Here is a 10,252-nt window from a genome sequence, read left to right as displayed (position 1 = left end):
AATGAAATTGAAAAAAAACGTTGTAATTTTTTTTTTAAAGCTGTCTTGTTATGATCTAACTCATATTGCTTGATGGCGTTTTTTGGGGTACATTTTCAGTTGACAGATTGTAGGCTACTGTTTGAAAATGAGACAAGGAAGAGACAAAGGGCATTACACAACTTCTCTCCAACATGCACGTTTTCTCCCAATAGCAGAGCACAAGTGGGTGTGTGTGTGTTTCTGTGTGTGTATTTGCCTTTCTGCTCCTCCAGCTGAGACTCATAAATAGAGTCAGAGCTGACAGAGAGCCGTTAAGCTGCTTTACTTAATCAAGCCAATGGCTGTTCCATGTTGATTCATGCTACACATGCAAAGGAGGCAATACAGCCAGCCCATCATAGAGCAACACACACACAGATGCATACACATAGGACAGACATAGTACACATACACATAGGACAGACATAGTACACATGCACATAGGACAGACATAGTACACATGCACATAGGACAGACATAGTACACATGCACAGAGGTCTTTCCATGTGAAAGTGCTGTGACTTCTTCATGTTACTGTGAAACATTTTGCAAACTCACACACACAAACTCTCTCTTTCTCACACACACACACAGATAGATCATGTGACAGTTATGGTCTTTCTGTAGTGTCTGCTCCACATGGCCCTGCAGAGCAAATCACTCTGTAAGCACCCGCAAAACACACTCACAATCCCCCCTGGGAAATGGAGCTTAATAAGCCGGCACAACTGTTTACTCTGTTTCAGTCGCCGGGGGGTAAAAATACTCAGAAGCTGTGTTTGAAACTGCGCTGTGCGGTTTGAGGAAAAGTATAGAGGAGGAAGAGAGGGATGGGGTCAGACACACAGCAGGAAAAGAGGATAAGAGAGATATGCTACCTTTCCCTGTGGTTAGGTTTGATGAAGGTTTATTCTTCTGAAAAGGAAATACTGATAAAAGGCAGAATAGATAAAGAAGAGCTGTCAGAGATGTTGTGTTTCCTGAGATTACGCCGCCAAAAAAGACTCCTCTTTTCTGTCCTTTTTTAATCATGTTTTCCTTCAAAGAGCGACAGAGCAGAGGAGATATAGAATCTTCAGATGTTTGACGGACCGGGTGGAGAGGAGAGGAGAGGGAGGAGAGGAGAGGGGAGATAGCAGTGTTACATACTATATCATCTTTTTTGTTTTTTTTGTTTATTTGGGTTTTCAAAAAGGACACACTGTGTCATCACAGTATCACACTCTTATTTGTCCAAAGAGAGAGAGAGAGACAAAAGAGAGAGAGAGAGGGATGGATGGATGGATGGAGAGTGACAGATTGACGAGAAGAAGAGTCCTCTGAAAATGTCAGACCATTTTTCATAGAGCACGGAAATGCAATTAACGAGCTATTCTCTCTGCAACACTGTCGCACACATCTGTCACTGTCTTGAGTTCACACACACACGGACACGCACATGTGCACACGGACACACACACGCGTGTCATCACACCGTCTCTCTATAGAAGTTACTAACACCACGTTCCTCCTACCTGTTCACAGTTGTCAGATCAGGTCCTGTCGAACAAGCCACACCTCCGGGTCCTGTCCTGGAACAGACGAGAGAGGAAGAGGTTACCTCCTTTCTGCTCTCGACACACATCAGACACAAGACAACCACATCGGAATACAATAAATACACAAATGAACATAGGAAGAAATGAGAGAGAACAGTAACATGTAAACAAGACTGGGCACCATTTCTGGGGAACTTGTGAAGTGTTCTTGTGGCTGTCCCAGTTGGGGCATTTTGTTTGTGTTTAACTTTGATCCAAACCAACAGACGGGAAGGATTTGAACCTGGCACCTCTTGATCTGCCAGCAGATGCTTCAGGTCTTCGCTCCAGAGTTTGAACCCTCCTCATCAGGTTCCCCCGTCAGGAACAACCAGAAGAGTAAAGCACAGACACACACCAGCCTGACTACATCCAGGATAACCACAACACCATGTTCATTTAACAGACACTGCTATCTAAATAGAGATACCGTATTTGAGAAAAGGGGCAGGGGGGCAGGGGGGGTGAACCACATCCGCTTAATCTGTAGTCAAGTGCTCTAACCACCAAGCCCCTCATTCTGTTGTTTTGCCTGGTTCCCTGGTGGGGATCCCAGATGGTGGAGAAGATGGAGCCATTACGCTTAAACAAACATGGAGGGGAGATGGGTTAAAGGTCGTGGGGAGACGGGGTGAAAGGTCAGGTTGGCCTGTTAACAGGGTCATTACTTCAGCAGCTGTGTCTGACTAAGGCTGGGGTCAGAGGTCAGGGGGTTAAAGGTCAGTGTGTTAAAAACAAGCCGGTGGCCCAGGTGCAGCAACCAGGCTTTCATCTTTGTTAGAGTGACTCTGGAGAGATACCCTCCTGTAGGGTTACACTCCAACCCTGCTCCTGGAGAGATACCCTCCTGTAGGGTAACACTCCAACCCTGCTCCTGGAGAGATACCCTCCTGTAGGGTTACACTCCAACCCTGCTCCTGGAGAGATACCCTCCTGTAGGGTAACACTCCAACCCTGCTCCTGGAGAGATACCCTCCTGTAGGGTTACACTCCAACCCTGCTCCTGGAGAGATACCCTCCTGTAGGGTTACACTCCAACCCTGCTCCTGGAGAGATACCCTTCTGTAGGGTTACACTCCAACCCTGCTCCTGGAGAGATACCCTCCTGTAGGGTTACACTCCAACCCTGCTCCTGGAGAGATACCCTCCTGTAGGGTTACACTCCAACCCTGCACCTGGAGAGATACCCTCCTGTAGGGTTACACTCCAACCCTGCTCCTGGAGAGATAACAGTCAGTGTTGCTGTGCAGAATTGACTCAATGCAGTGTGTTTTCTTTTTAACACTGTTTTGCAGAAAAACTTGTTGTGGTTTAAGTAACGAGTTGTCTAGAGATAACGGTCTCACAACCAAGACACGCCTCGAGTACTAGGCTGCAACACAACTGGCAGATATGCAATATCTCCTAGTATCTCTCAGGGACGTAAGCCAGTCTTTCTCTCAGGGAGATACACACACACACACAGATACACACACCCAGGAAGCAGCTGACCAGGCTCTTCCTGCAGAGGTGACCTCTGGAGAACGACCCAGAGAAGCTGGGAACATGGTCATGATAAGGTCACGGTTGAAACGACACGGTTAATAAGGTCAAACTGTGCGCGGTGACGGAAAAGTTATGGTTTGTGTTGTTTTATGCTGTGAGGAATATGAGGGGCTGAGCATGGTAAAGTAAGTACTAGCTTTGACCGTGCCATGCTACCATACTCTACTCATAAAACTATAGTCCATTCACAGCACATACTACAATCCATAGGAGAGGGGAGAAGAGAGAGAGACAGTGTGTTTGTTCTAGTCAGAGACAAAGAGAACGGGGAGAGGAGAGAGGAAAGGAGAGAGGAAAGGAGAGGGGAAAGGAGAGGAGGAGGGGAGAGTGTTTTTGTTCTGGTCAGAGACAAAGAGACAGCCTTCCCTTTGTGTGTGAGAGCATTTAACTATGGCCCATCCAGGCCAGGAGTGATTGGTCAGGAGGTGAGCTTTAGCCCCTCCCACAGGTACAACTCCATCATGATAAAAAGCCCCACCCCCTTTGTGGGGCTCTGAATGCTTGAGATTGAAACACTGAGGTTCAGGGGAGAGAGGAGGGAGGTGGGGACAGAGGGATATGGTGGGGGGAAAGGGAGAGAGGGGGAGGGAAGTATAAGGGACAGAGATTGGGAAGAAAGGGAGGGAGAGAGATGACAGAGGGGGCAGGGAGAGAGAGAGAGAGGGGGACAGAAGGGGAGAGAGAGAGAAACAGGGATAGCGGAGAGGAGGAGGGGTAGAGAGACACTGACGGAGAGAGAAGGAGAGAAAAAGGGATCTGAGTTGTCTTTCGTTTCGCATTTGTGACGGAATGCAAATCCCAGCAGGTAGCTAAGGCCTTATGAGGATGAGGTTTGTGTTGCTGGGCTAACCCCAGCCAGGTCTGTGTTGCTGGACTAACCCCAGCCAGGTCTGTGTTGCTGGGCTAACCCCAGCCAGGTCTGTGTTGCTGGGCTAACCCCAGCCAGGTCTGTGTTGCTGGGCTAACCCCAGCCAGGTCTGTGTTGCTGGGCTAACCCCAGCCAGGTCTGTGTTGCTGGGCTAACCCCAGCCAGGTCTGTGTTGCTGGGCTAACCCCAGCCAGCTCTGTGTTGCTGGGCTAACCCCAGCCAGGTCTGTGTTGCTGGGCTAACCCCAGCCAGGTTTGTGTTGCTGGGCTAACCCCAGCCAGGTCTGTGTTGCTGGGCTAACCCCAGCCAGCTCTGTGTTGCTGGGCTAACCCCAGCCAGGTTTGTGTTGCTGGGCTAACCCCAGCCAGGTCTGTGTTGCTGGGCTAACCCCAGCCAGGTCTGTGTTGCTGGGCTAATCCCAGCCAGGTCTGTGTTGCTGGGCTAACCCCAGCCAGGTCTGTGTTGCTGGGCTAACCCCAGCCAGCTCTGTGTTGCTGGGCTAACCCCAGCCAGGTCTGTGTTGCTGGGCTAACCCCAGCCAGGTTTGTGTTGCTGGGCTAACCCCAGCCAGGTCTGTGTTGCTGGGCTAACCCCAGCCAGGTCTGTGTTGCTGGGCTAATCCCAGCCAGGTCTGTGTTGCTGGGCTAACCCCAGCCAGGTCTGTGTTGCTGGGCTAACCCCAGCCAGCTCTGTGTTGCTGGGCTAACCCCAGCCAGGTCTGTGTTGCTGGGCTAACCCCAGCCAGGTTTGTGTTGCTGGGCTAACCCCAGCCAGGTCTGTGTTGCTGGGCTAACCCCAGCCAGGTCTGTGTTGCTGGGCTAATCCCAGCCAGGTCTGTGTTGCTGGGCTAACCCCAGCCAGGTCTGTGTTGCTGGGCTAACCCCAGCCAGGTCTGTGTGCTGGGCTAACCCCAGCCAGGTCTGTGTTGCTGGGCTAACCCCAGCCAGGTCTGTGTTGCTGGACTAACCCCAGCCAGGTCTGTGTTGCTGGGCTAACCCCAGCCAGGTCTGTGTTGCTGGGCTAACCCCAGCCAGGTCTGTGTTGCTGGGCTAACCCCAGCCAGCTCTGATGAACTCCCAGGCCTCCAGACTAACACGGGGAGCTGTCCAGTGCTGAACCCGCGGGACACCATGGTGTTGTACACTGTCTGGACCACAGTCAGGACACACACACAGGTGGCTAGTGTGATACAGAGAAGGGAAACAGTGTGTTTTTGTGTGTACATGTGTCTCTCGGTGTGTGTGTGTGTGTGTGTGTCTAGCGTGGTGTTTGAGAGTGTGTTGATTTCCTTTTGTTCAGAATCGCCGGTATCTGAAGTGGAGGAATATGCATGAGGTCCAGCCCTGCAGAGATGAGAGGGCTGTGATTGGCCGAGGCAGAAGGAGAGAGCTCTCTGGCCACGTACAGGGTCCTGAGGAGATGTGCTGATCTTGTATCTTTTACTGAACACCAACCTGGACAGCTGACAGGTCACAGTCACACACACACCCCAACCTGGACAGGTTGGGGTGTGTGTGTGTGTAAAGGTCACGGTCACACACACACGTGCACGTATAACCACAATCACACTCACACATCTAAATACACACCCACATACCAACTCCCTCTCTCACACACACACCTCCTGGAAACCACCAAACCTGGCAACCGGAGAAAGAACAGTGTAACAGTTTTTTTTTCAGTCGTTCCGGAGACGGACTCTGGCCAAGCACCTGGGTTGTGTTACCCACTAGTCCAACATTCAGAAGCCAGGAGAACACAGAACCAGCTAGGAGCGAGGAGAACACAGAACCAGCCAGGAGAACACAGAACCAGCCAGTCACACACACACACCTGCTGGTGGAGCTGGGAGTCACACACACACCTGCCGGTCTCCACGAGGACAGTTCTACACAGAGCTGTGTCTCTGAAGCATCAAGCTCTTTGTGACATTGCTCATGTCAAGTTTGATTTGATTTGAGTCTCTCCTCTAGGATTAACTAGATGGAATTTTGGGGTGTTGACATCAGAAGGTTTCCATGACGCCCTTGTTGACAAGCTTGTCAACAGGGCTGTTCAAACAAGATCAGATCAGATCACAATCTGAAGGTTCAAATGAAGCAGGACCAGTCTGTCAAACAAGCTACAGGGGGGGGGTCTCTAAGGCTTGTCACCCAGCAAGTGGTCAGGTTGTGACATCACGAGACAAGCGAGTGATTATTGGCTCATCTGTAGAAGGGGGAGGGGTCAGGCGTGGGCCACCCCCACCTCCACGTTACCCGCCCCCCTCGGTGCCATGCGGAACTGTAAAAGTGCAGGAAGTACTATTCAAACAAGCCCTTTTAAGGTCTGATTGGCCACCCAGATACATCCTCCCCCCAGATACATCATCCTGTGGCTGTGGAGCATGCTGTTTCCAGCTGCAGCTCTGACTCTTTATCTCTCTCTCTCACACACTCTCTCTCCTTCTCTCTCTCTCTCTCTCTCTCTCTCTCTCTCTCTCTCTCTCTCTCTCTCTCTCTTAATATCTCTATTCATATATCTCAGTCTCTATTCATCTCTGTTCATTGCTCTCTCTCTCTATTCATCTCACTCTTCATCTCTCTATTTTCTACATTCATCTCTCTCCACCTGTCTCTCAATCTCTCTCTCTATTCATCTCCTCATCTGTATCTCTTAGTTGTCCTCTCTCCATCTCTCTCTTCATCTCTCTCTCCATCTCTCTCTTCATCTCTCTCCATCTCCCTCCCTCTCTATCAATTTCTCCATCAAACACAGAGGGGAAGATCCTGACCTCCTCACAGTCTCTCTCTCATACACACACACATACACACACACATACACACACACGGACAACTTATCTCTGATCTAGTTGGTGGTCTGATACTGCTTTGGTGCACAGCCAAAACCTGCCGAGGTGAACTCACACACACACACACACACACACACACACACACACACATAGACGGAAACAAACACGCACAGATCTAAATACAGACCTACACACACACACACCTAGACGCAGCTCTGAAAAATGCATGCAGTAGGTTTTTGACTCTGGTTACAGTAATGTAACCATTCCTCTTGGATGTCTCTATACCAGTATAACCTCTCTCTTTCTCTTGCTCCCTCTCTGTCCATCTTTCTTCTCCGTCTCTTTCTCCTTTTCTTTCCTCTTCTATCACAAACCCACAGGAGTGAATCTAGCAGCCTAGTTAACCTGGTCAGGACACATGCTGGTGCTGGTCTCTCTCTAACAAGCCCAGACAGACTCTGAGTTTGTCTCTCTCCCTCTCTCTCCCCCTCTCTCTAACAAGCCCACACTGACTAAGCTGGTGGTCTCCCTCTCTCTATAGCACTGACTGAGCTGGGGGTAGCTCTCTCTCCCTCCCTCTCTCTCCCTCCCTCTCCCTCTCTCTCCCTCCCTCTCCCTCTCTCTCCCTCCCTCTCTTTCCCTCTCTCTCTAACACTGACTGAGCTGGTGGTCGCTCTCTCCCTCTAAACTAAGCTGATGGCAACTTCTCTCTAACAGGCAGGGGGCAGACAGGCAGGGGCTGGACAGACCGTCAGTCAAGGGCTAGACAGACAGACAGACAGACAGACAGACAGACAGACAGACAGGCAGGCAGGCAGGCAGGCAGGCAGGCAGGCAGGCAGGCAGACAGGGGCTGGAAAGACTGTCAGGCAGGGGCTAGACAGACAGACAGACAGGCAGGCAGGATTTTCTGACTTGACAGTTTTACTTAAAATTCATTTAGCAGGCGCTTTTAGAGGAATTATTAGTAGAGTGAAAATGATGCAGGCAGAAAGTAACGTTTCTACATTGATGAGGGTTAGCTGTGTCTGACTTCTGACTGCGACATACTGTTTTAGTCAATTTGGTGAAGTTTCGTGTTTTACAAACTTTCACTTTCCGTTTTCAGTTTAGATTAGTTTGTGGGAAGGGCAGAAAGCTGCCAGGTGGAAATGTCTGAACTTTACCACTACAGAAATGAATTAAATGTGACATTTGAAAGTCTTTCTTTGCCCCTCAGGAAGGATTGGTATGAGAGCAGCATCCAAACGTAGCGTGTTCTGTCTGTGTAACCTACTGGATCTGCCAAATGTAGCGACTGTAACTGTTGCGTGATCTCCTCCGGGGCCGCAGACATGATGTCGGGCTGACGGTGTCTGGGTCAGCGGCTCGGTTACTGCGGTTGGAAAACCAGGTGTCACTTTCTTGCGGGAGGGAGGCGGGGAGGGGGGGGGGGTGGTAGGGGGGGTGGGGGGGTGGAAGACACCCACACATCTCATTGGTCCGCCTGATGGTAAGGTGGGCATCTCATTTGCATAATTGGAGAGCGCGGCAGCTGCTGAAGTGTTCCGAGCTCGTCTCCGTCAGGTGAGAACGTGATGGAACAGGCTGCATTCTCTCGCTCGCTCTCTCCCCCACTCCCTCTTGCCCCCCCCCCCCCCCCCGCTCTCTCCCCCACTCCCTCTTGCTCTATCTCCCCCCTCGCTCTTTCTCTTTTCACCTCTCTTTCTCTCTCTCGTTAGCTCTCTCATTAACAAACGACCTCTCTCTCAATCCACCTCTTTATCGCTATATCGCTATATCGCTTTATAGCTCTCATGCAATGCATCTTTCTTGGTCTCTTTCTATCGCTCTCTTCTTGTTCAATCTCTTTCTGAGCCATCCCCTCTCTCTTTCTGTCTCTTTCCAACACGCACCCGCTTCCAACACGGCAGCGTGGTCCAAATCTCCCAAACTTCCAAACCCTAACGGACAGAGAGTGTACTGTAAACTACTGTATCCTGCACTGGAAGACGAGAGGCAGCCGTGTTGCGGACCAACCAAACGTGTCATTCAGCGAATCCATTTCTTATTCATGCGTCTACACGGTTCGTACATATAATATTAAGTGCTACGGTGACATGTGTAAATAATTAAAATCATCCCAAATGAGTGAAGTCATTTTGCTAGCGTGCTGAGGCGTGCATTATCCGAGGCAGAAGGAATCGCCGGGCGTGCGTGCCAGGGTACAGGGAAGGGAGGGGGTCTTAATTAGTCCGAAATTAATATATGCCATCTACACCATTTAAAACTGCACGAATCCCAAAATGACAAACAAACAAAAAAGAAACATGTATCTCGCGTGGATGAGCAGTCATTGAATCAAAAGTATTTTTACGTCAGCCAGTCTAAACCAATGTCACTTAAAATCGCATACAATTTGTTGTTTCGATTGAAGGCCTATGATCTTGTCATTCAAAGTGCATGTTTTGAGGGAGAATACTGATATTGTGGTATCCAGTATGTAAGAGTATGAAGGCACTGCTAACCCCCTAGTTACCTTGTCAATCTCTGCCTTCAGCTGTGGACGCTAGCCACTCAGGCGACTAACGGCCAAAATGCCTCCCGTGAGTAAATTAATAAAAAGTAAACCGCTCGATCGTGTTTAGTTTTTACTCTTACCTTGTGGTGTCAAAATGAAGGCGGAACTTGTAACGAATGCAGCACCTCCGGTATGTGAACGAGAAAGGTTGTGCCTCAATGCAGGTGCTGAAACCGCGATCTCCCCGGTGTGTTTCAACGCTAGGTTTCTGAGACAGCGAGCGATGAGACGGGAGTGTGAAACGGCACTTTGCTCGAGCTAAAAGAACCGGTAAGTGTGAGCACAAACGATCCCACGTTCTCGTTCTACACTTTACACATCAGCACCGTTTCCCCTGTCACCTATAGTTAACGCACGACTAATGCAGGTCACCTTCGCTTCTGAGGCATCAGATGAACCGGAGATGCACGCTCCAAGGTGCTCTATCCCCGTTCGCCGGTGGCGAGGCTGAAGGAGAGGATTCGGTTTAAACAAAGAGGCGAGCGTTGACAGACTGTCCAGCGCCCCCCACTAAAACGGAAAGGGAGGGGGGCAGAGGGGGTGGGGGTGGGGGGCACCGGAGGCACGGATTGGTGAAAAAGAGGTACGTGACTTTAATCCGATTGCATTTTGATCCGGTGTCAGTGAATTAAATTCATAGAATAGACACATTATGAGCTTTGGCGAGCAGTTTGGTTAGAAATCCCTAAACTCCTTTCTGATTTGCGATGGATTATGCATTTCTATCCACTTCATCTAAAACATAAGTCAAATTTCAACTCTTAAAAGTATAGGCTAGATTTGGATAGTTTATAATATATGTGCAACATTTAGTTTTGGTTTATAAAACGAAGAAACAAATTTATCATTGGTGGCATATTGCTTGCACAACTGCCTCTGGCTTTCTT

This window comes from Hypomesus nipponensis, chromosome 10 (assembly GCF_054491055.1).
Source record: "Hypomesus nipponensis isolate SF chromosome 10, ASM5449105v1, whole genome shotgun sequence".
Classification (NCBI taxonomy): Eukaryota; Metazoa; Chordata; class Actinopteri; order Osmeriformes; family Osmeridae; genus Hypomesus; species Hypomesus nipponensis.
This window is presented reverse-complemented; position numbering follows the sequence as displayed.